This window comes from Lemur catta, chromosome 10 (genome assembly GCF_020740605.2).
Source record: "Lemur catta isolate mLemCat1 chromosome 10, mLemCat1.pri, whole genome shotgun sequence".
Taxonomy (NCBI): Eukaryota; Metazoa; Chordata; class Mammalia; order Primates; family Lemuridae; genus Lemur; species Lemur catta.
Window position 1 is genome coordinate 10,820,648 of NC_059137.1, and position 27,161 is coordinate 10,847,808.

Below are 27,161 nucleotides of genomic sequence, written 5' to 3' on the forward strand. Positions count from 1 at the left end.
AAGCCCCACCATGTGTTTCTTCCTTTTCTCCAAAACATACCTCTAAGTTGAAAAGAGAGATGAATCTCTTAGGGAGAAACTATTAACTCTGAGGGAGTTTATCATTGTTTGAGAGGAAGCAGAGCATTTACATTTGAATCGACTCTGAGTGTAGCTTGTGCCCTAATCTCATTCCTCCTAGAAGTTGGTGAGGAGTTTAAGTACTTCCTACTTTGTGTTCTGGTCCTTGTAGTGCCATCCTAATTTTCTTGGGGATCATAAATTTTGTAATTCAAAGTAAGCAAACTGGACACTGTGCCTTGGCTATGCATAGAATTGTTTTCTGTAGTTGTCACAGTCCTCTAAGTAGGGCCATTGGCCAGAATTTTCTTGTTTTCATGGCACTTATTACCATCCTAAAAATGCTTTTAAAAAGACAACATATTATAGAAAGTTTGAGAAAAAGGTAGATATAATCACCCCATCACAGTCTCACTTTTAAGTTTTGAATATTCCCATTTGACATAGTTATAGTTGGTATACAGCTTAAATGAGAAAAAGCAAGACCTAAATGTTTATCGTGAACATTTCATCAATTTCTGATGGCTGCGTCAGAGTTTTATAGTTTGATCAACCAGTTCCCTATTATTATGCCTATAAATTCAGCCCCTTTTCCAATAAGACAAATTAATCATAGTGTCAAGTTTGTGGACTTTTGTGGCCAAATCTTTGGTATTGCCTTTTTTAGGGGTGTAGGTAAGAGATGGAGGATGGGGAGGAAGCTAGAGGAATAGAGGCTGAGAAGAGCTGTGCCAAAGATAAACTGTTACGGATGGAAATGTTTTTCTAAGTCCAAAATCTGTAAGAAACTTTAAAGTGAGCCATTTTCTGAGATTAAAAAAAATGCATTAACTTATTGTATTAGTATTTTGCTCTGTGATGAATGCAAGTACCATTACTTTTTTTAATAGTTACATTTTATGGATTCTTGGGTTGCTTTTAATGCCAGCTTCTACCACTGATAAAGTTTTACTTTTTTATTTTACTTGGAGAACATTTCTGCTGATGGAGAATTTAGGTCATGTTAGCTTAAAGACAATAGAAACCATCTACCTAAAGACTTGTTGGGAGAAATTCTTTGTATTTGCTCTCATGTCTTGTTAGACAGCTATGTCCTGGACTCAGGACTGGACTTTGCTTTTTGTAGCAGCTGTCCTCACCTTACAAATTTACAGCGTTCCCACTGCAAGTTTATTTCTGTGACTAGGGACCATCAGTCAAACTCATCCCAGAGAAACAGGGTGTATTAATATATAATACTTCATGGATGTCAGAGGAAGAAATCTTGTTGGAGCTATGGTTTAATTAAACCCAATGGCCTTTAAAAATTTTTTGAAACTTTTTATTAGAAGTTAGTTAGGATGTGTGGAGATAGCCTATGTTCATTCCTTAGAGGTTGGGACAAGAATTTTGCTTTTGCTGAAAGAGGCTGTGTAGTATGGTACTAGTTGGAAAATGATTTGCCTGGCATTTGCACTGGGCATATTTGGAAAGGAAAGCCTCTTTGCATTGTGCGTTTAAAAAAGTTTCTGTAAGTGTGCTTAGAAAATGGCAGCATTTGCTGGTCTTGGCTGTCAATGTCTTGCTGCTCCTGACTGTGTTTAACCAGAAAGGAAAACTCAGAGTAGAAAAAGTCTCACTCCCAAGACTTTACAAGAAAACCCCTCTTTGTTGATTTATATATATATATTTTAAAGGAGCTTGACATCTTCATCAAGTTCACAGTGGGCTTGCTTTGTTTGCTTTCTCTTGAATGCTTGATAAGATTTTTCTTCTATTGTTTTGTGCAGCAAGAACAGATCTTTCCATGGCTGGGGTGGGTTTTTTGTAAATCCACAATATGGTCATTGTCTAGTGGTGAATAATTGTGGCTGCTTTTTGTACAACCAGAACTAAGGCTTTGGCTGTGAACAGATTCCTTCTTAGCGTGAAAAGGGACTAATCCATGTAAATACAGCCCCAAAATAAAGCTTTACAGAAAAAGGGGAAGGCTGCTAAGCAGGAGGGCACAGGTCAGCAATTTAACCTTTAACCTAACAAATAAGAAGCATGAAAGTTCCAGAATTGGTTTACAAAAGAAAGCTCCTGTGATCTGTCAGTTTTTCTTTTTAGGAGGGAACTGGGTGAGAGATCTGACTGACAGCTAGTGCCTTTTAACTGCAGGCTGGAATTAACTGCCAAATTGAAACTTGAATATTTGAAGGAGAATTTTTCTTAAATTGAGATGGCAGAATAGGCTATGTAATCACTGGTCAGGGTCTTAGATGGGATTTTTATCCTGGAAGTGGGTGGACAGGCATTGGACTAGACTACCTTTAAGATCCCGTCCAAGTTTAATAAAGAGTATGTGGTCTGACTCCTTTTTTACCAGTCAAATTAGACATGAACTTTGCAGTTTGAGGCCACATGAAACTCTTTCCCCTTTTCTAGTATTATCACTAATACCCTTTCTGGACTTTTCATGACTCTATAAATTAATTATGGCCTTTACTAAAGATTTAAGAGCTTTTTGTACATGTAATTAATATGTTTTCCACAAAGTAGCCGTTCTTGAGATTTCACAATAGGTACAACTTTTACGACCCGATGCATTATTGGAAACTATATTGTGTGATGGAGAGCACTGTAAAGCAAGAGGACACAGGCTTGTTTTCATGGACTGCTGTTTTGTTCCACATGCTTGGGCATTATTAGCAGATACCACTGAGTAAGCTAAAGCAGCACAAAGTGAAGTATAGGTGTTTATTAGGCAATGCATGGGGTAAATAGGAAGCTGTGAGAAATGAGAGATTGCCCTGCCTCTTATATGGGCTTGAAGAATGAAGAAAATAAGGTTTGTGGTAAGTGTAAGTTTTACTTTTATGATGTTTTGTACTCATTTACAAACTTTGCAAACAGTTTGTGTTTATTTAATCACAATAGGTAATCTTGTTAATGAGTGTTAGTTTTTGCTTAAAGCATAATGCATCTGACGTCAGCTGTTCTGACTGTGGAGAATTCCGTAACTGATAAAAATTTTAATTACTGAGAACCAGTCAGATTAAAAAGAAACAATGAACTAATGACTTTAAAGTAGGCTTCCTGTAGAATAACAGAATAATATAAGAATAGTAATTATACCTGTGTAACTCCCAGGGATGATTCTGTTTTAGTTTTTCAGTTGTCCTTAGTTTATTTGTATAGGTTGTTTAAAATTTGTTCCTTCTAAGGGCTTATTGGCCTGTCTCAATTCCTCCAGGGTTTTAGAGACCAGAGACAACATAATGTTTCAGATTAAAATAAGCATAAAGTTAAGTGCCACCCTCACTTAGCTCAGGCTTGTAACTTCTCTTTCCTAGCTGATTACCATGGCCTCCTAACTGGCCTTTATGTTTTCCTTCACATCCATATTTAATGCTGTCATCTGAGCGATCTTTTAAAAACACAGCTGAGACCACAGCATTTCCCTCCTAACACCTTTTGGTGGTCCTCTGTCACCCCAAGCTAAAGTCGAGCTCATTAGCAGGACAAATGAAGTCTTCTATGATCTATCCTCTACCTATCTACCTTCATCTTAGCCCACTCCTCTGCTAGATGTGCAGTTTTCAATATGTCCCAACCAAATTTCATGCATGTTTTCTATTTCTGTATTATATTTGGCTTCCCAAAAATATAAGAAGGGATCATATCTTTAAAATGGGGAACCTAAAGATGATGCTTTGAAAATTGCTAACATTTGCATAGGCTTCATACTTTGTAAGCATTCCCGTGTTCTTTTTTTTTTTTAAATATTCGCAGCAACAATACAGATTGGGCAGTGTTTTCTGAGAGGCACCCTATAAATATTGTAGGTCAGGTGCAGTGGCTTATGCCTGTTATCCTACCACTTTGGAAGGCCCTGGTGCGGAGGATTGCTTGAGGACAGGAGTTTGAGATCAGCCTGGGCAACATAGTGAGATCTCATTTCTTAAAAAAAAAAAAATTAGCTGAATGTGGTGATACACATTGGTAGTCCCAGCTACTCAGGAGGCTGAGCCAGGAAGATGGCTTGAACCCAGGAGTTTGAGGTTGCAGTGAGCTTTGATGATGCCACTGCACTTTAGCTGGGCAACAGAGTGAGACCCCGTCTTAAAAATATAGAATAAAAAAAAATAAAAATATTTGAATGGATGGATGAATAAATGAATGAGTGAACTGTGGAGTCAGAAAACTAGAGTTACAGTCCAAATTCTTCTACTTATAAGCTATGTAATTTGGGATAAGTAATTTAATCTCTCTGAACCTATTTGCTAATCTGTAAAATTATGTCTACATCTGCCTTGTTTGTTACACTACATGGTATAAGGACTTAATGGAATAATATATAGTAAATAAAAATGCCTTTCAAACCGTAAACCCCATGTAAATATTAGTGTTATTAATATTCTTAATTTATTCCAGGTCTTATAAATGAAGAGAAGGTATTCATGGATATAGATAGATTTGTGTTTTAATGACTAAAAGAATATTAGACTGTTTTATTTGTGTAATGTTAAAGTATAAGCCTATTTTGATAGCACACAGAAAATGATATATCCTTATTTTCTTTCATGAAGAAAATACCTGGCTTATACTGTTAGTAAGTGCTGAGGAACACAGACTGTATGTTAGATGCGTGTCCAAATGCAGTGTTCACAGGCTCCTCTTTGCTATACAGTCTCCTTTGGTTGGAAGCTTAGGGATATTTGCCTTCTGGCTTTTGTGGTGTGCTGTTATTTTTGTATGTATTTTTTGGGTATGCATTTTTATATGTCATCATCCCTGGCATACTTTTTCCTCCTCTTATTTTCCTTTTGCCCTTACTCCTTCACTTTACATGTGTATTGTTCATCTTTTAACTATATGTGTTTTTGTAAGTCATCTCAACTTGTTTATGGAATGTGATGGAGTATAAACTCTCCTAGAGTGATGGTTTCTACCGTCACCCACAGACTGATAGTTTCTTAGTCTGTGTCTTTGGCCCAGATTCCTGAGTGCCAGACCTGGATCCTTAGCTCTTAGCTGCTGCTTCTGGATGCCCCCATAGGCATCTCAAGCTGAATTTAACCTCCCCTGCCCACCAACATTTTACCCCCACCACTGGCCACCTAGCAAAACTGAAATGCCAGTCCTAACTGTTCCTCTATTCTAGGGTCTTGTCGAATGGTATTGGGACCCCTTCACTTGCTCATGCCAGAAACCTGAAAGTCATCCTAGACTCTTACCCTACATCCAATTAAATCTAAGATTTATTTCAAGTCTTTAAAACGGAATTTAAAAATATTTTAAATGATCTCAAAGTTATAGGAAAGTTGTAAGTATACTGCAAAGAACTTTTCTCCTCTGCACCATTTGAGAATAAGTTGCTGACCTCATTCTCAAATGTGCCAGTGAGTTTTTTCTACAGACAAGGTGATTCTCCTACACAACCAAAATATAGTCATCAAAATGAGGACATGAACGTTGATATAGTACTGCCATCTAATTTTTAGAGTTTTGCTACTTGTCCCAATAAGGTTCTTTAAAGCAAAAGGATTCAGTTCAGAATCACAAATTGTATTTCGTTCCTTTTTTTTTTTTTTTTGAGACAGAATCTCAAGTTGTTGCCCACACTAGAGTGCTGTGGCATCAGCCTAGCTCACAGCAACCTCAAACTCCTGGGCCCAAGCAATCCTTCTGCCTCAACCTCCTGAGTGGCTGGGACTATGGGTATGTGCCACCATGCCCAGCTAGTTTTTTCTATATATTTTTAGTTGTTCGGCTGATTTCTTTCTATTTTTAGTAGAGACGGGGTCTCACTCTTGCTCAGGCTGGTTTTGAACTCCTGACCTCAAGTGATCTTCCCGCCTGGGCCTCCCGGAGTGCTAGGATTATAGGCGTGAGCCACCGCACCCAGCCTTGTATTTAGTTTCATATCACTTTAGTCTCCCTGAGTTGGAACAGTTCTCAGTCTTTCCTTGACTTTCATGACCATGAGATCTGAAGATTACAGGCCTTGGGTTGGGTTTGTCTAATGTTTCCTTATGATTAGATTTAGGCTAAGCATCTTGGATGTGAATATCATGAAAGTGATGCTGTGCTTTTCTCATATCACATAATGCACAATTTTATTTTGTCTGATTGCTGATGATCACTTGATTTAAGGTAGTGTTTGCCAGACTTTTCTATTGAAATGTTAGTTACTCTTTACTTACTAATTTACTTTGTAATTAGTAAGTGTTTTGGGGGAAAGTACTTTGAAATTACATAAATGTTCCATTTCTCATTAAACTTTATTTTTATATTTGATTTTGGACTCATTGTTTCCACTTTTATTCAAGGTTGTTATTGAAATGTTCAAATTATTATTTGAATAAATCTCATTATTCAGTTTGTTTCAGCTTTGCTCAGTAGGAGCCAGCTTGAAGGGGCTCTTGTGTTCTTTTGACCTGTCTTCATTCTTTGAGTACTTCCTTGCTTTTTGGCACAAGATATTCTATACTCATCTTTTACTTTCTTTTTCTTAGCCCTGAAATCTGCCATTTTCCAATGGCACAGCAATGGCACTCTTTTAGTGGAGAATGCTGTTTAAAAGCCAAAATCTGGATGCTTGGTGTACTCATTACTATTGGGGTGTTGCTTCTCCTAGGCCTTCTTAGTGGACAGAACTGGAGAATACGTGATGTGTTTGTGGACACACACATATTTACATCAATATGTATTTCTATATTTATGTGTATTGAAAAGTGTGAGTTCATACCAATACTTCCAATTTCACCTAATACCATGAGATTCATTCTAGTTTTCTCTCTTTCGATATTCGTAACTTCTTTCTTTGGCAGTGAGGAGCCTAATTCCCATTATCCTTAATGTGCTTACTTATTTGATTAATCCCTTGTGCATGACTGATCTGTTGTCATGGCCACCACAACCTTCTTCCCATTGTGGATGCCCTCCTTACCCTATGATAGGCTCTGATGCCTTATGCCACTCTGCCTGTCCTCCATGGATGCCCAGCTCATCCAGCTTGGGCTTTGACACCCCATGCAATGCAGGTCCTTTTGAGTGGGTGCATTCTTCACCTTGGGTTTTGACACTCCATACATGGCTGCCACCCTCTTCCATCTTGTTCCCCATCTCACCCTGCTTGGGTTCTGACACTCTATCAAGTGACCCCTGCCCTGCTCATATGCTCTGATACCTCACCCAGGTCATCTTTTAACGGGGACACTCTTCCCAAACTGCTTTGACTCTCACACCCCATGTCAGGCACCTGTTCTCCGTGGATGACTACTTATCCCTTCTTGAGCCAACTCCTCACACTTGATCACTCTCCTGTGGGCACCCTAGTCACGCTCCAGTTCTGACACCCTATACTAGATTGCCCATTACAGGTTGGGCACCACCCTCCCACTGCTTGGACTCTGACTCCCCATGCTGGGGAAGTCTTCCTGTGTAGATACCATCCTTACCCAACTCTGGACTGCTGTGACTACTTCTTACTAGGTGTGGATGTGTACCTTGACTTTAGGATTGAATTGTCAATTAGGAAGAGAAGGGGAAGTCTAATTTCTTGATCTCTTTCCTATCTTTTTTCTCCCTTGTCATTACAACTCCGTTGCCTTGACTTTGTTCTAGCCCTCCTTATTCTTCCTTGAATTACTGCCTCTTAATTGGTTTTCTTGGCTGGAGTCTTACCCCTTCTAACCCATCTTCTGTCCTATTGTCAGAAGATAGATACGTGTGTTAAACAGATGTAATCATGCCAATCTTCTGTTTAAACCCTGTAATGTCTTTCCATTACCTGTAGGGTAGTACTCGAATCCTTAGCGTGGTGCACAAGTCCCTTTATGGCTTGGCTAACCTCTCCTCCCTTATGTCTCCTGACTCCCTGTCATTGACTTTGTGCACTAGCTTAGTCATGTTAGTTTCTTTGCTTCCATGTGTTAGCACCTGGTCTTTCTCCTTTCTGTACCATCTTCTTATTCCTTATTTTCTTGGTTTACTTACATTGTCCTTTAAGACTCAGATAAGGTGCCACCTCTTTTGTAAGGTCCTCTTTAATCCTCCGTTTTCTGTGTCTATCCTCACCTCCCTTCTCCGCCACTCCTCCTGGACTTGGTTAGATGCCCTTCTTCAGGGCAGGAACCTTGTTGTTTGAATTCTTCCCCAAAGGATAATCCTATTCAGTAGGTGGTGGCTAGCTAAATGAAGAGACATTTAAAAGTATTTCTGTTTTAGATAATTTCCCATTCAGTGGAATTTGTTGTGTCCAAATAAGCAAGGCAATGTTAGTATCAGTTGTTTGTGAGGCTTTTGAAATAGCCCCATTTACATAGAACTGGACATTGTAATTGTATTTTTTAGAGTGGGGTTTTACCTATGGTTACATTTACTTCTAGAATATCTCCAGGGACTTATCCTTGTTTTTCCTAGCAAGGTAGAAAAGACATTTAGAGTGTGTCAGGGATTGGTTCAATATCTTCTATTTCTCGTACACTGCATTTATTACCACTGTGCATGCAGAAGGCTATGGCAATGTCTGGTACTATCTAAGGACCTGATGAGATAAAGATATGCCTGACCAAGAGACAAAAGAGGGAGACAAACTTCATTTGGACTGTTAACTATTAGCTTAAATTGATTAAATCAGTCGATTCATTTTTTTGTTTGTTTTACTTTGCTTTCTGGGTCAGTTTGAATTTTAGTTTTTAAAAAGTCTGTGGCAAAGTATTAAACCTTGGGTCCTGTTATATATAGTAGTTCTCTACAAAGGTTGTGATTGGAATCAAGGAACAGTCTCAAGTTCCGGGGCAGGAGAGTTAGCTGAGGGCTGGAATGAACATTCACTACTTGCCATTGGTGTTGAGAGACTAGGAAGGTTGATTTGCCAGCAGAAAAGTGCTAAGAATGATCATGCTCAAAATGAGATCATGTAACAAATTAAAAATTGATATGTAAATACTTTGATGTGCCTCAGTTATTGCTGCCCAATATTTGTTTCACCCAAGGTTTCTCTTTTCTTGTAAATTATATGCACAGATGATGACTTTCTAAAGGTGATAGTGTATGCTTAATTTTTTTTCCTAGATAATATCTTAGAAGTAGCTCATTTAGACATATTGTAATAGTTATCTAAAAGAGATGCTTCCTAATCTGAGAAATTTTCCAGCCCATTGAGAGGAACAGCAGCCTTTTAGAGAAGCTGGCATCTCAAGACAGAAAGATGTCTCTAAGTGCTGCCCTGGAGTGATGCTGAATGGTTTCTTTACTCTGTCATTGAGCCCTTGTTGTGTCAAAAAAGACATCTCTTAGGAACCCTCACAGAAAGATTTTTTCCCCCCTAAAATCTGAGTGTTAGCAGAGTAAACTAGCTAGAGCTCATAATTTCAGTGTCTTTCATTTAAGGGCTTTTTACAAAAGTGTTTCAAATGCAATATTTTCTCCCTCCCTCCTGTTCTTTTGTTCAACAGCTGGGGATTCAACTCTATCCTGCCCTGTTGATAACCTATTACTGGTTATTTATAATAAAATTTAAAATGAAAAAATCATCTTTGGAAGGTTTTTTTTTTTTTTTTTACCAGTTGCACTCAGATCAGCTAGTGCTTTTGAGCTATGTCAGTCTATTAAAATACAGGCTTATAGGGCCATATTCTCAGGATGTTCTCTAGAATCAGTCTTGAGTTTTAGTATTTCATATGCTGCTTTTGTCCATGTGGTCTATATGCAACTAATCTATAGTGACAAAAAGGACAAGGCGAACATTCTTGGTTTTAATTACTTAGCGTTCCTGCATGTTTAACTGAGAGCTATCTCATAAGTGCAGTGGGAATGTGGTATCATATCTATCAGCATGGCTTTGGATGGTCTGAGTCCACGACAGACTGGGCTTTCTTCATATACTTATTCATTAATTCAAGCAAGTCTTTGAGGGACCATTTAATGCTATGGATATAAATAAGATAAAACACTTTGTTTTTAAGGAGTTTAAATATGATGAGGGCAACAAATAGTAAACCAGTAGCTATAAATATTTGGGATAAATATATTAGAGACAGACAGAAGTGCTGTGGGAACTCAGTAGAGAGGGAGCAGAGAGTAAACAATTTTATACCCAGTTGCTATGGAAATATATGTACACTCAGTCTCTCCCAAGGCCCCTCTCCACCTCCAAGAATCTCATTCCATTACATCATCAGCTCAGACCCCTCAATCTCCTAAACTAAATCAGGCTTAGATGAGGACAAGTCACCTTACACATAGTTCCTTAAGTATAGCTTCTCAAATACAGGTCCTCTCACTTTGTAAACTAAAGAGAGAAGTTATCTGCCCCCAACTCCTACTTCTACCACTCTTCCCTAATATATAATAGTGGGCAGGCATGAGACAACTGTTGTAGATACTCATCTTGTAAAAGAGGGACAGTGGGAGGCACAGGGGAAGCCCTGCTCCATAGCAGTTCTGAAATATAGCTGGGCAAATGTTGGAAGTTTCTTGATGGAGACTCAGTCCTACCCCTGCCTGAGAGTTTGGTGATTCAAAGGCCTTTTTCCTCCATTTTGGATGTCCTCTCCTCTCCTCTCCTCTCCTCTCCTCTCCTCTCCTCTCCTCTCCTCTCCTCTCCTCTCCTCTCCTCTCCTCCCCTCCCCTCCCCTCCCCTCCTCTCCTCTCCTCTCCTCTTCTCTTCTCGACAGAGTCTCACTTTGTTGCCCAGGCTAGAGTGAGTGCCATGGCATCAGCCTAGCTCACAGCAACCTCAAACTCCTGGGCTTAAGCGATCCTACTGCCTCAGCCTCCCGAGTAGCTGGGACTACAGGCATGCACCACCATGCCCGGCTAATTTTTTCTCTATATATATTTTTTTAGTTGTCCAGATAATTTATTTCTATTTTTAGTAGAGACAGGGTCTCGCTCAGGCTGGTCTCGAACTCCTGACCTCAAGCGATCCACCCACCTTGGCCTCCCAGAGGGCTAGGATTACAGGTGTGAGCCACCGTGCCCGGCCCCATTTTGGATTTTCTTTGTTGCTTTCAGTCCAAGCTGGCAATGTTTCTCCTAATACAGGATTCTTAAAAACTCTGTTCTCCTGTGAATCTGTTGGAATTTACTTCTTTACATAATATTTTTACCTGCCAATGTCTTTGTGATAGATACCCTCTCCTTTTCTAGTTTGGATTTCTGATGAGGCCACTGAGGAACACCACTCTTAAGCTTTTTAGAAACCCTGTTGTTTGACTAAATGGTTCTCTATGATATCACCTTGGATTTTTTCAGAGGTCTTAAAAAGAATTTTAAAATCACACCGTCAGCTTTATCTTTATCCTATCCTAAGAGTGCCCTGGATTTGATCTTTACCCAGAAGCCGTTTCTTAATTTTAACATCATTTGTTGTCTGGAGAGGCTGGAAATGGATAAACAAATTGAGTTATATGCACATAATAGAATAAGAGTAAGTAATAAAAAGGAACAAAGTATTGATGTACTAAACAACATGGATAGATCTCAGCATAGTTATCCTGAGTGAAAGAAACCAGACAAAAAGAGTACATGCTGTCTGATTCCATTTATATAAAATCCTAGAAAGTACAAACTAATCGATAGTGATGGAAAGCACATCAGCGGTTCCCTAGGGATGAGTGGTGGGGAGTGGACAGGGAGGGGTAGATTATAGAGGAGCATGAAGAAACTTTTGGGGGTGATTCATTGTGGTGATGGTTTTGTGGATGTAGACATATATCAAAACTCATCCAATTATACACTTTATTGTATTTCCTCATTTTTATGTTGAAGATGTGTCTCTTGAAAGCAATAGGTAATTGCATCTTTTAAAATCCAATCTGATTATCTGTATCTTTTACTGAAAATGCTTTTTGTGTTTCATTTTTCTTCTTTCTTTCTTTTGGATTATCCAAGCATTTTTATCATTCTGGTTTTTTTCTATACCTTTAATAGTTACACTAAAAATAATGGTGGCTATGACTTAATAGGACTTACTATGTAACAGTCATTGTTCTACCTGCTTTATCTATATTAACCCATTTAATCCTCACGAAGACCCTATGAAATAGATACTGTCTCCATTTTACAGATGGGGAAACTGTGGCATGGTGAGGTTATATCAAAAGCCACATAGCCATCAAGTAGTGGAAGTGCGATTTGAATGCAGGTAGTGTGCCTTCAGAGTCTATAATATTAACCAATACAGGCATACCTTGAAGATGTTGTGAGTTCAGTTCCAGACCACCACAATAAAGTGAATATTGCAATAAAATGAGTCACACAAACTTTGGTTTTCCAGTGCATATAAAAGTTATGTTTATACTATACTGTAGTCTGTTAAATGTGCAATAGCATTATGTTTTTAAAAATGTACATATATTAGTTAAAAAATTCTTTATTGCTAAAAAATGTCAAAGATCATCTGAGCCTTCGAGTTGTAATCTTTTTGCTGGTGGAGGGTCTTGCCTCAATGTTGATAGCTACTAACTGATTAGGGTGGTGGGCACTGAAGTTGGGGTGGCTGTAGCAATTTCTTAAAATAAGACAATAATGAATTTTGTTGCAGCAGTTGAATCTTCCTTTCAGGAAAAATTTCTCTGTAGCATGTGATGCAGTTTCTTGGCATTTTACCCACAGTAGAACTTATTTAAAAATTGGAAACAGTCCTATCAAACCCTGCTGCTGCTTTATCAACAAAGTTTATGTAATATTCTAAGTCCTTTGTTGTCATTTCAACAATGTTCACAGCATCTTCACCATGAATAGATTCCATCTCAAGAAAGCACTTTCTTTGCTCATTCATCAGAAGTAGCTCCTCATCTGTTCAAATTTTGTCATGAGATTGCAGCAAGTCAGTGACATCTTTAGGCACCTCTTTTAATTCTAGTTTTCTTGCTATTTCTACTACATCTGCAGTTATTTCCTCCACTGAAGTCTTGAACCCCTCAAAGTCACTTATGAAGGTTGGAATCAACTTCTTTAAAACTCCTGTTAATGTTGATATTTTGACATCTTCCGGTGAATCATGAATATTCTTAATGGCATCTAGAATGGTGAATCCTTTCCAGAAGATTTTTAATTTACTTTGCCCAGATCCATCAGAAGAATCACTATCTATGGCAGCTACAGCCTTACGTATTTCTTAAATGAGACTTGAAATTTGAAATTACTCCTTGATCCATGGGCTACAGAATGGATGTTGTGTTAGCAGGCATGAAAATAACCATTAATCTCCTTGTACATCTCCATCAGAGCTCTTGGGTGACCAGAGCTCATTGTCAATGAGCAGTGACATTTTGAAAAGAACCTTTTTCTTTTTGAGTAGGTCTCAACAGTGAGCTTAAACTATTCCATAAACCATGCTGCATAAACAGATGTGCTGTCATCCAGGCTTTCTTGTTCCATTTCTAGAGCGCAGGCATAGCAGATTTAGCCTAATGGCTCTAGGATTTTTGGAATGGTCAGTGAGGGTTGGTTTCAACTGGAAGTCACCAGCTACATTAGCCCTTAACTGGAGAGTCACCCTGTCCTTTGAACTTTGAAGCCAGACATTGACTTCTCTTCTCTAGATATCGAAGTGCTAGATGGCATCTTCTTCCAATATAAGGCTGTTTGATCTACATTGAAAATCTGTTGTTGAGTGTTGCCACCTTTGTCAATAATCTTAGCTAATTTTCTGCATAACAGCTTCTATATCAGCACTTGGTGCTTCCACCTTGCACTTTTATGTTATGGAGATGGCTTTTTTCCTTAATTCCCATGAACTTAGCTCTGTTAGCTTCAGACTTTCCTTCTGCAGCTGCCTCACCTCTCTCAGCCTTCACAGAAATGAAGAGAGTTAGGGCCTTTCTGTGGATTAGGCTTTGGCTTAAGGGAATCTGTGGCTGGTTTGGATCTTCTTTCCAGACTACTAAAACTTTCTCTATATCATCAATAAGTCTGTTTTGCTTTCTTATCATTTATGAGTTTACTGGAATAGCACTTTTAATTTTTTCAAGAACTTTTCCTTTGCATTCACAACTTGGCAAACTGTTCAGTGCCCCCTAGCTTTCGGTCTATCTCAGTTTTTGACATGCCTTCCTCATTAAGCTTAATCATGTCTAGCTTTTGATTTAAAGAGAGAGATGTGCTACTCTTCCTTTCACTTGAACACTTAGAGGGCTTTGTAGAGTTAATTATTGGCCTGATTTCAATATTGTTGTGTCTTAGGGAATATAGGAGACCTGAGGAAGAGAGAGACAGGAGAATGGTTGGGTCAGTGGAGCAGTCAGAGCACACACAATATTTGTCTATTAAGTTTACTGTCTTATATGGGTGTGGTATGTGGTACTGCCAAACAATTATAATAGTAATATAAAAAAATCACTGATCACAGATCACCATAACAGATAAAATAATACTGAAAAAGTTTGAAATATTGCAAGAATTACCAACATATGACATGGAGACATGAAGTGAACACATGCTGTTGGAAAAATAATGCCAATAGACTTGCTCAATGCAGGGTTGCCACAAACCTTCAATTTGTAAAGAGCACAGTTATCTGTGCAGCACAATAAAGCAAAACACAATAAAGCAAGTATGCCTGTACAAACAAACAGTCCCTCTGAGAAACGTTGACATGCTTATGTAACTTAGCAATGTTAATTGGCATCTTTACCCTCCTCCTGAACAATACGAGGACCTTATATTGTTTGAACTTTAATCACTCCTCTCTTCCTTATATGCTTTTATTGTTGTATATTTAACTTTTAACCTATAAGACATTATTAGTTTTTACACAGCTAACGTTTATTTAGATTTATCCATGTATTTTCTACTTTGTTTTTCTTTTCTTTTTTTTTTTTTTTTTGAGTCAGAGTCTCGCTCTGTTGCCTGGGCTAGAGTGCATTGGCATCAGCCTAGCTCACAGCAACCTCAAACACCTGGGCTCAAGCAATCCTACTGCCTCAGCCTCCCAAGTAGCTGGGACTACAGGCATGCACCACCATGCCCGGCTAATTTTTTCTATATATTTTTTAGTTGTCCAGCTAATTTTCTATTTTTAGGAGAGATGGGATCTCGCTCTTGCTCAGGCTGGTCTCGAACTCCTGAGCTCAAACAATCCACCCACCTCGGCCTCCCAGGCTGCTAGGATTACAGACGTGAGCCACAGGGCCTGGCCTCTACTTTCTTTTTCTTCGTGTCTTCTTGCATCTCAGACTTTTCCCCTCTGGGCTGATCTTCTTGCCTGAATAACATTTCTTTGTTGGTGGCAAATATTTTAGTTTTGTTTATTTGAAAATGTCCTTATTTTAACCTCATTTTGGAAACTACCCGTCCTCCCTTCAGATTGATAGTAACTTTCTTTAAGCACATTGGAGATGTCATTTCAATTGTCTTCTGTCTTTAGTTGTTGCTGTTGAGAAGTCCTTTTCCATTCTAATTATCATTTTTTGTATAGATAATATGTAGATAATGTCTTATTTTCTAGTTTAGCAATCATATATGTCTATCAGTAGAGTTTCCTTTTTGTATATCTGTATTTGAATTTGGCTGTTTGAACCTGAGGATTGGGATCTTTCTTTATATTTCTAGCTATTGTTTCTCTCCCCATCCTCTCTCCTTCTTCTTCTGGAACTTTGATTAAACACATGTTAGACTTCGTCCTTCACAATTTTTAACCACATTTTTTGTGTTTTCAGTCTGTCTCTCTGCTGCATTCAGTAACTTCAGGTCTTCCAGTTTATTAATTCTCTGTTCAGCTGTGTCTAATTGTTATTAAAACCATCAGTTTGGTGTTTAATTTTAATTATTTTAACAGCTTTATTGAGATAGAATTCACATACCATACAATTTGCCTATTTAAAGATACAATTTAATGGTTTGGTTATATTATATTAATTTATTTAAATTGTGGAGTTGTGTGTGTATAACAAAATTTACCATTTTAACTATTTTTAAGTATATAATACAGTGGTATTAATTATATTCATTCTGTTGTATAACCATCACCACTATCTATTACCGAAACCTTTCATCACCCCAAACAGAAACTCTGTAATCATTAAGTAATAACTACTCATTCACCCCTGACCCCAACTCCTGGAAACCTCTAATCCACTTTCTGTCTCTGTGAATTTGTCTATTCTACGTTCCTTATATAGTGGAATCATACAATATTTGTTCTTTTTTGTCTGATTTATTTCATTTACCTTAATGTTTTCAAGGTTTATCCATGTTGCAGTGTATCAGAACTTCATTCCTTTTTATAGCCGAAAAATAATCCATTGTATGTATATACTACATGTTGTTTATCTATTCATCTGTTGATGTCCACTTGGGATGTTTCCACCTTTTGACAATTTTGAATAATGCTTCAATGAACAATGTCATTCATTGTTTGGAATCTGTTTGTGTTCCTGCTTTCAATTCCTTTGGGTATATACCTAGGTGTCAAATTGCTAGATCATACGGTAATTCTATTTTCAGCTTTTTGAAAAATTGTCAAGTTATTTTCCCTAGCAGATGCACAATTTTACATACCCACCAGCAATGTCTGAGGGTTCCATACATTCCTACCAGCGATGTCTGAGGATTCTTCACATCCTTGTCCATGCCTGTTATTGTCTGTCTTTTTTATTATAGCCATCCTAGTGGGTGTGAAGTGGTATCTCATTGTGATTTTGATTTGCATTTCTCTGATGCCTGATGATGTTGAGCATCTTTTCATGTGCTTATTTAGCATTTGTATGTCTTTTTTGGAGCTAGATCTATTTGGATCCTGTGCCAGTTTCTTCACTGGGTCACTTTTTTTTTATTACTGAATTATAAGAGTTCTTTATATATTCTGGATACAAGTTTATTGTCAGATATATGATTTGCAAGTACTTTCTCCTATTTATAGGTGAACTTTTCCTTTTCTTGCTAGTATCATCTGAAACAAAAGTTTTGCATTTTAATGAAGTCATATTTATCTATTTTTTCTTTTGTTTATGCCTTGGTGTTGTATCTAAGAAACTGTTGGCCATCCTAAGGTTACAAAGTTTACTTCTTTGTTTTTTTCCTAAGATTTTTGTAGTTTTAGCTCTTACATTTGAGTCTATAAATCCATTTTGAGGTTTTTTTTTTTTTTTTTTGATGCTTTAAGGAAGGAATCTAACTTCATTCTTTCACATTTGGATATTCAATTGCCCCAGTACCATTTATTGAAAAGACTATTCATTGAATTGTTTTGGTTACTTTGTTGCGAATCAATTGACAATTGTAAATATTTATTTTGTGGCTCTCAATCCTGTGTATATCCTTATGTTGTACTATTCTGTCTTGATTACTGTAGCTCTGTAGTAAAGTTTGAAATCAAGAAGTATGAATCCTCCAATTTTGTTCTTTTTCAAGATTATTTGGCTATTCTGGGTCCCTTGCATTTCCATATGAACGTTAGTATCAGCTTGTCAGTTTCTGCAAGAAGTCTAGCTGGGATTTTGATAGGGGTCGAATTAAATCTGTAGATCCATTTGCAGAGCATTGCCATCTTAACAATATTAGGTCTTCCAATCCATGAACATAGGATATCTTTCCATTTATTTAGGTAATCTTTAGTTGTTTTTTCATAATGTTTTGTAGTTTTCAGAGTACAAGTTTTGCAGTTCTTTTGTTAAACTTATTTATATGTATCTTAAGCTTTTTGATATTACAGATGGAATGTTTAAATTTAATTTTTATATTTTTTGATAGTGTATAGGAATACAATTGATTTTTATATATTGATCTTTTATCCTGCAACCTTGCTGAACTAGGTCACTAGTTCTAATAGGTTTCTGGTGGATTTCTTAGGATTGTCGTCATACAAGATCATGTCATTCACAAGTAGAGATAGTTTTACTTCTTCCATTCCATTCTGGCATGATTTTCATTCTTTTTCTTGCCTACTTTCCCTACCTAGAACCTCCAATACAATGTTGAGTAAGAGTGGCAGGAATAAGTATTCTTGCCTTTTCTCTTATCTTAAAGGAAATAGTCAGTCTTTCACTACCAAGTATGTTTTATATTAGCAATAGGTTTTTGTAGATGGCCTTTATCAGGTTGATGAAGTTTCCTTCTATTTCTAATTTGAGTGCTTTTTACCATGAAAGGATGTTGGATCTTGTCAAATGCATTTTCTATGTCTGTTGAAATGATCATATGATTTTGTTCTTCAGTCTTATTATTATTGTTAGACAGGGTCTTGCTCTGTCACTCAAGCTAGAGTACACTGGCCTAATCACAGCTCACTGCAGCTCCAAACTGTTGGGCTCAAGTGATCCTTCTGGCTCAGCCTCATAATTAGCTAGCTGAGGTGTGTGCCAATGCGCATGGCTAGTTTTTGTATTTTTTGCAGAGACAGGGTCTCATTATGTTGCTCAGTGCTGGTCTTGAACTCCTGACCTCAAGTGATCCTCCCACCTTAGCCTCCCAAAGCGCTAGGATTACAGGCAGAAACCACTGCACCTGGCCTTCATTCTCTTTTTATGGTTTATTACCTTATTCTATTTTTGGATATTAAACCAACTTTGCATTCTTAGGATAAAACTCACTTGGTCATGTTGTATAATACTTTTTATAATCCTTTAACACGTGTTGCTAGATTTGGTTTGTTAGCATATTGTTGAGTATTTTTGCATTTCTACTGTTTTATTGTGATGTACTTGTTTGTTTTTGGTATCAGCATAATACTGGCCTTGTAAAATGAGTTGGGAAGGTTTTCTTCCTTTTGTTTCTTGGAGAGTTTATGAAGAATTGGTAAGTATTCTTTTTTAAATGTTTGGTAGGCTTCACCAGTGAAGTCATCTGGATTTTGTTTCTTTATTTTTTTGGTGGGTAGTTTTAAAACTAGTAATTCAGTCTTTTTATTTATTATAGGTTTATTCAGATTTTCTATTTCTTCTTGAGTCAGTTTTGGTCGTTTATATATTTTTAGGAGCTTGTCCATTTTGTTTATCTAATTTATTGGCATATATTTGCTCATAGGACTCTTTTTTTTTTTTTTTGAAGTAAAAACCAGAAAACCTGCTAGACAAATTCTAAAAGAGCTGTAATACTAGGATTCTCTTACGATCCTTTTTATTTCTATAAATTTGGTCCCCATGGTCTCTTCTTTTACTTCTCACTCACATACTTTGTAGTTGTAGCAACTGGAAATGATGATTAATCCTTTCTCTAAAATGTCTTTTTTCTTTCTCTATTTGAGGAATTGCCATTTGTCTTCAAGATAATTTTCTTCATGCTGCCTTTCCTAATTGTCCAGGCAGACTCAGTCTCTACTTCCTTTGAACTCCAGTGTACTTCTACACTTATGTTATCGTGCTTGTTTTGTTCAAAGGGCAGCTCAGCATCTTGTTCATCTCCTTTCCCCTAATGAGGAGCATAGGACATGACAATACAAATTATTTCTTAGGAACTGCATGTTGAATAAATGAATGAAGTATGAAACATTTGTTCTGAGCTCTCAACCTGTTTGGATGCCTCAAAGGCATCTGAAATTCAAAATGTCTAAATCCTAACTCATGATCTGCTCATTAAGCCCAATGAAGATTGGGTTCCCTTCTGGTGAGCAACACATTTTTAAAATCCCGTATGCAGGCTAAAAACCTGTCTTCGTTCTGGTCACCTGCCTTCCCGTTCACCCTCTGTATTCAATATCAGAAAAATTTGATTGATGTACCTAAATATCTTTAAAAACTAGGTATTTCTTCCCATCTCAACTATCACATTCCTAAAACTCTTTCTCACGTTTTTTTTTTTTTTTACTGGTTCTCCCATATCTTCAGACCTTACCTACGACATTAACTCCTCAGGGAAAGAAACCTTTTCAGATCCACAGAATAAACGTGTTCTTGTGCTATATGCTCCTGTAGCACTCATCATAGCTTGTGATTAAGCTCTTTGTGTGGTTATTAGTTTGTCTGAGCTTCTCTACTGGACCTTAAACTCTGTGAAGGTAGAGATCACCTGGATTTTTCTTTACCATTGTATAACCAGTGCTCAATACTAAGAAGATTTAATGAATTTTTATGGAATAAATAAATTAGTGAGAATGAGATAATTTATGTGGAAATGCCTTTAAAATGACATTTGTTAGAGAAATATTTATTATTTTGATGATCTCTTAACATTTAAAATAACTGTGATTATTGAATTTACAAGTTTTCATTTGGGTGAAGAGAAAGTCTAAATTTTGTGTTATTTAAGGGTGGATCATCTTAGATAGGTCCACTTATTGCTGATTAGGCTTTGTTTACTGGAATTATGGGATTGATATAACAATATCGAACTATAAGTTAAGGTGTCTCTGAAAAGCACTATAATACTTCCTAAATGAGATTTTCTTGATAATTAGTCACATTTGGTTTAAGATTTCACTTAGCACAAAATGGGTTGCAGAAAGGCAAATCCTCGTATATATTCAAGTAAAGGTGATGACTTTCTTCACAATAGAGCAGAGATGAAATAGCTCCCACATTTGTTATTCTGAATGGAGCCCTGGGATGAAATTCCAAGCAGCAGAATGCCACTTAACATTCTGCATGCTATTTTGCTCTTTAGTAGTATAATTGTAAAATGAGGCAATAAAACCAGAGAGGATATAATATTTATACCTGTGTAGGCACTTCACATGATAAAATGTCACATGGGACTGTTTACTCCATGCTGGTTATTTGGATAATGCCCCACCTGCCTAGTGACAGGAGGTGCTGAGTCTTGCATAAATCTTAGAAAGAAGGTTAGGGTTAATATAGTGAATTTTTCAGTAGGAAAAAAGAATACAGCATATGTGGTAATAATAATGGCGACTTTTTGCATACTATTTTTGTACCAGCACTGTACTAGGTCCTTGGGGACCAGAAAGGGACAAAGAGAGAGAGAATATCAGTGAATACCTTCCATGTGTCAGTTATTCTGCTGTACCCTTTACTTATAGTATCTGTAAACCTTATAACAACTCTGCCAGGTAGGTGGTGTTATCCTCATGTATATATGACTGATTCTTGTTTATCTCATAAAAAAATTCTAACGACCTCATTGGAGTTCTGTTATAATTATCATGTTTAAACTTTGGTGCTTTTTTTTGTAAGTTTAAGTAGTCTTTTTTTTTTTTTTTTTAGACAAAAAAAATTAATGAGAAGAGACAAAGAAACATCAAAGAGCTTTTTCCTCTGATTGCTGTGTTAGAACTTTTGCCTGAAAATAGGTTACATTCCTTCTGTTTTCAGCTGAATCCTCATTAACTTTACATTTTAATGATGTCCAGGGCAAATTACACCATTTATGGTCAGTGCCTTAAAGGGATGGTTAAAGGGGACTTAACAAAAAAATTTTTTTTGAGTAGTGGATGTATTTACTCCGGGAATATAAATTGATCCAGAATTTTAAATAAATAGAAAGACAAAAAAAAACCCTTGAAAATGGGATTGGTTTTCCATTTCCAACTATTATAACAACTTAATTCAAAGGAAATTATATTCAGCTTAAAGTAAATTAATCATTGAATAGCATATTTATAATATTTGGGAGTATGTAACTGGAACCAATGTCCTACATTTATTTTTGAAAATAGTTACAGTTTCTCATTTACTTGGATTTAAATTCAATTTTACTGCTTAGCTTCAGAAATAATTCATAGGTGGTAGATGCTCAATAGGAATAAATGAAGACAGCTTCTCCCAGTTATGAAAAAAGCAAGGGTGATTGAAATGCTAATATGTTGATAGACAGATTGTATTTGCACAAGAATGAGGGAATATGGTATAAGGTGGAACTCTTCACAGGATTCCAAATTATTCAATTTAAAAGAACAATATGAACTGCAGAGCTGTGCTTTCATTGTAAGCTTTGAGTGTCTAATAATTATTAGATGATAAATTGGAATAAAGTACCATGTTGTGTCAAATACTGTTTATTTCCTTAATAATTATTTAATAAGTGGATTAAGGGAAATTGGACTGTCTGTTGAGGAAACTGTAATTATGGGAATGCCCAATCTAACATCAGGCGTTTCATAAAGTCTATATTCCTGTTTTTTAAATGTGTTTAATTGAATCCCTTCTGTGTGCCAGGCAATGGGCTAATGTCCTTGTTAAGGCTTTTTTGAATGCAAGAGGTGGGGCTTCACTAAAACTAGCTCAAGAAGAGCAGCAATGGAGGTGGAGGGGCCTGTGGTCTAGTGAAAGACAGGAAGCCACATGCAGCTGGGCTTCATGAGGACAAACTGGAACTGGGAAATCATGGACTGGGGTGATTTTGTCTCTTTCATCATGGCCTTGCTTCACTGGCTTCCTTTGTTCGTAACTTATCTTGGTAATGTTCAAAGTGGTCTATATGGTCTTTCAAGCTTGGCTTCCCACTGCTAACAGACACTTTCTATGTCTGTTCCCCAGGTTGGTTCGAGCATGTGGCTCAGCCCAGGCCTGAATGGTCCCTGTGGTCACCCAGGTACTATACTGCACTGCTCTTTCTGGGGGCCGTGGGTGAGCAGATTGAAACATGTCTGGATGGTTAAGACATGCCTCTTGTCCATGTGTGGCTTTTTGTGGAGATGATAATATACATAAAAAAGATAATTTCTACTTAATATGCTAAAGACTGTCCTATAAATGAAAATGTATTTTAGTCATCTGCACTATTTGCAAACTGAGGAAACCCTGGGAGAGTTTGAGCAATGCTGTTGAGGGCAGGTGGCATGATTTTCTTTTGGAATAAAGTTTCCAAGGTAGGGCTCCCCAAGAGTCTAAATCCATAATTGGATCCTACTTACAACTCTGCAAGGAAACTGAGTTTAGAAATAAAAAGAAATTTTCCTGGTTGGGTTTTCTTTCCAGGTGCTACATTGAATGATTGGCAGAAATGTCTAATGCAGTTTAAGAATCTTTTTGCAATTTTGAGGTTTGACCCATTATGGCTAATGATTCTTGATACAGCTGTTTTATCACTTGTCCACATTTCAGTTTTCTAAGGACCCAGTTAAAGTACCAGTAGTTTCTGCAGCTGCTTCTCAAGTATCATCATCATCATTTTTTTTGTAACTGTATATTGAAATGGAGTAAAGCTCAAAGGGTGAGTAAGATTGTGGATATAACTTAACATTTGTTGAGCTTCTATTTGCTTTATATGTATATAAACACGTGTGTGTGTATTTTTGCCTCTTCTTCCTGGAACTCGTAAGAGATTTATTATTGACCCCATTTTACAGGTGTTAAAAACCAAGGCACAGAAATATTAAGTAACTTGCCCTAAGGTAATACAGCTATTAATAGGAAGTAGTGGATTGTTGATTCAATTCTAGGCCTGTACTCTGGTGATATCTCTCCTTAAGCATAATGGTTTGGTTGTGTTTCTGGAATGCTCAACTTCTCTGTTGGAACAAGGTTTGGCTTTAGTATGGTTCAGTTAAAAGCAAAAGGTCTAGTTCAGGTACAGTCATTTATAAGCTGTGTGATGATATAAGCCACGCAAGTTATTTTTTCCTCGTTCTTAATTTGTGAAATGGATTATTAATGGGGCTCATCTTAGCAGTTTCACATGAGGAATAAAATAAGTAGTACTGTCTTTTGCCACAACATTGTTTCTTTAATGCAAATTAACTCAGGCAATTGGTAAAGAGGAACCATGTCGGAATAAACTAACATTGATTTGTGTGTTTTATACCACTAGATTGCGTTAGCTGAAGTCAAAGCAGACTAACACTGTTTTTCTTGGTCTTTACATTTGAGCAAGTTTTCAACTTTCTTAATTTTTGCCTTCTCTGGGAAGGTCTTTAGGAAGAGAGGTTCTGACCTTGAGCTTTGGGATGAGATTGGCATTGGTAGGGTCAAGTCTCCCAAATTGGTGCTTGCAGACTTTCTTTATACAGTTTTGAACAATAATCTTAAAATAGTTTAGTTTTTTAGGTTTCAGAAAAAACTATCTATGTTTAATGTTTGTGTCCACATTTTGACCTCTGGATAGGAGTATCTGGTTGTTTCTGGGTTGTGCCGATGCAACAAGACTATTTTGAAGTTGTGTTTTCTCCTTTAACTTGACCTGGTTTATTGAAAGATGCTTGGTCCTGAGAAGGCAAGGTGGGGAGCTAATTGTGCAATATCTTTGTTGAGTGATAAGACACCGGTGTCTGTGAATGTAGTGGAAGGGTATATGCCTTTGATTATTTTAATTACAGAGAACGTAGGAACGTTGGAAAGCAGTATGTGTAGCATAAGAAGAACAAGCTTTATCTGCAGTTCGGAGTTTAAATCCTGGCTCTTTGATGGCCAGTAAACTGAATTGGGCAAAGTACTTAATCTTTTTGGATCTCAGTTTTCTCATCAATAATACAGAATTACCATTACTTGCCTATTTTATTATTTTGAGAATTTAATGGCATAAGAAATGTAATGATATGAGACATTCAGAATGCCTTACTCATAATAGATATTCAATACACATTTAGTAAGGGAACTATAGAAAATAACAGAACTGTTATAGCCTGTTTTATGTAATAAATATTCCAAAATATTTTATATTGCTTTTGTAAATTAGCCTCTGTTAAATGAAACAGAAAGTGAACTTCTTTTGAAAAAATCTGGTGAATTTTGTAATGTTAATAAACAACTCCTATCTTATTTGTAAGACAGCATTAAAAATTATTTTAAAAAATATATACCTACATAGAAATTTTTTATATGCAATAGTAATTTAGTATTTCCTCAAATTTGAAATGAGTAGCATGTGATTTAAGTCACTTAAAAAATCCTATAATATGAAATATTAAAGACTTAGACCCAGATTATAATATGTTTTACCTAACCACCTTTTTGGCCACTTTTGGTGTTTTATTATATATCCTCTCCTTTTAATTTTTTTAAAAAACTATATTAGCTGTTTTCTTTTGACCATATTTTTCCTTTCTGTAATTTTACTTGAAAAAATGAACTTGTGTTACTTTTTTCTCTTAAAGTCAGCCAAGTCTGGTGACTAAAACATCCATAGTTAGGAAATTTATGTGAGCTTTGCTGCACTGTTAACTCCTTGATTTCCTTCAGTCTTGTTAATTCATAGGGGAGCCCAGGGGTCTTACTGCCCCTTAGCCTTTCCTCCTAGTTACTTTGTGAAAGTACACAACAGATGTGAGAGTGCTGTGAACTCTTTGGACACAGTGCCTTGGACGTATTGAGGTAAATTTTGTTCGAGATCAATATATACCAGCCCTACTATAATCTACCAGTGTCTTGTTTATGTGATTGTCAATCAACTTCTGGTTCAGGAAAGAATTTGTATTATCCTTGAAACTTAACATATCATGTGCCCAGAGCCAAACCAATGGAAAATAATAGAAACTAAATACCTACTGCATGTCAGACACATGCTATCCTTTTTTTTTCCTTTTTTTTTTACTTTACACATAGTATCCTTTTTTTTTTTTTTTTAAGAGTGGGGGTGCATGTGGAGGGTCTCACTATGTTCCCCATGTTGGAGTGCAGTGGCAAGTCAGAGGTGTGATCATCTTAATGCAGCCTTGAACTCCTGGGCTCCAGCAATCCTTCTGCCTCAGCCTCTGCAGTAGCTGAGACTGCAGGGGTGTGTCACTGCACCCAGCTTCTTTGCTTATAGTATTTTTTTTTTTTTTTTTTTTTTTGAGACAGAGTCTCGCTCTGTTGTCAGGCTAGGGTGCAGTGATGTCATCATAGCTCACTGCAACCTCAAACTCCTGGGCTCAAGCAATCCTACTGCCTCAGCCTCCCCAGTAGCTGGGACTACAGGCATGCACCAATCATGCCTGGCTAATTGTTTCAGTTTTTAGTAAGAGATGGGATCTTGCTCTTGCTCAGGCTGGTCTCGAACTCCTGACCTCTAAGTGATCCTCCCAGAGTGCTAGGGTTACAGGGGTGAGCCATTGCACCCGACCAGCTCTTAGGATCTTTAATCCTTATAACTTTGCAAGATAGATGCAGCATATTCATCATTTTATTGATGGAGGCTAAGAAAACTCTCCCCAACTATACTGCTTTTGCCGGGCCTCATAGCTGAAGTTCTCCCCACTTTTATACCCTATATTCACAGAACTCTCAATGGATCTAATGGGAGTCGAAATGTATTTTGACAGAAAGCGATACCCTTCTACTTATTTTTTTTTTCCATTGGACTGAACGGAAAAAACTGTTGTGGAGGAGTGCATTTTGGGTTTTTGCTGTAAAAAGATACTTAGGTCTTCTCTAATCTTTTGTGGAAATTAAGAGGACAATTCAGAGATATCCAAGATAAAGAGTGAGAGAAAATAGTAGTTTGTGAGCAGGGTCTAGATTAGACATTTAGAAGGATCCTTTAGATTGTTAAGTTTATTATGGTGTGGTGATAGGGGTTGTGATGATGTGCTTAACCATCATAAAACTACTTTCAATACTAGAGGGACACAGATTTTTTCCCCCCATGATTGTATAGTTGAAAGCTTTCTTTTATCATTTTGCTGCCATATGTGTTTGTGAAAAATCAGTTGCATTGTAAAAATTCTTACTTCCTGGAAACCAGAAAGCCATTCAGCAAGTGTCCCTACCCTGACCACTTCCTCTTCGTTATTTCTAAATGATAGTGCTGTTCCTGTAGCATTCCAGGCGTTCATCTAGCTAGGATTCCTTTTTCACATTTGCTATATGGTGCATTTTCTCCTGTTTTATTTTGTTCCTTTGCCCTGATTAGTTCACCAAGTATAATAGAAGAGACATTTGCTTTGTTTTTTTCTCTAAAGCGAGTTATTTTAGAGGGAGAGTTTACCAGTGATAAGAGCTGTTTATGTCCTAAGCGATTGATTTGTAATTAATGTTGCCTGGGCTCTCACATGTTGGCAGAATTGGTAACAGCTTGCAGTATTTTTTTTTAATTCTCTTTTCTTTTTGGTATTTTGACAATGTCATTCATATCTCATGAAAAAGTACCTCAGACAGGTTAAATGTGTTAAAACATGGAACGAAAGGATGGAAGGAGACCCAGTGCTGCCTAGAAACCTTGATCTTTTGCCAAAGTATTTAAACAATTTAGTGTTTTGGTTTCTTAGCTCCAAGCTGCTTCTCAAATCCCTTGTTAATTAATCCAGTTAATGCTTTGTAGACTTACTATATGCAGTGCTTTGGCTTGCTTGTCTATCATTGAGAAGTTCGTTT

At 37.0% G+C, this 27,161-nt stretch overlaps 1 protein-coding gene and 1 pseudogene across 10 annotated transcripts in view; one reads left to right on the plus strand and one right to left on the minus strand.

Annotated features, from left to right (window-relative positions):
• DENND1A (DENN domain containing 1A) overlaps nucleotides 1–27,161 on the plus strand; it is a 492,893-nt gene that overhangs the window by 49,815 nt on the left and 415,917 nt on the right. The window contains exon 1 of one of the 10 annotated variants that reach the window (XM_045563074.1): nucleotides 23,028–23,085. The exons of the other annotated variants lie outside the window; for them this stretch is intronic. The gene's annotated coding sequence lies outside the window, so the exon portion shown is untranslated. Of the gene's footprint in view, nucleotides 1–23,027; nucleotides 23,086–27,161 lie in introns of those variants that run through there. 10 annotated transcript variants of the gene reach the window in all.
• Nucleotides 19,000–19,075, minus strand: LOC123646767 (annotated as a pseudogene).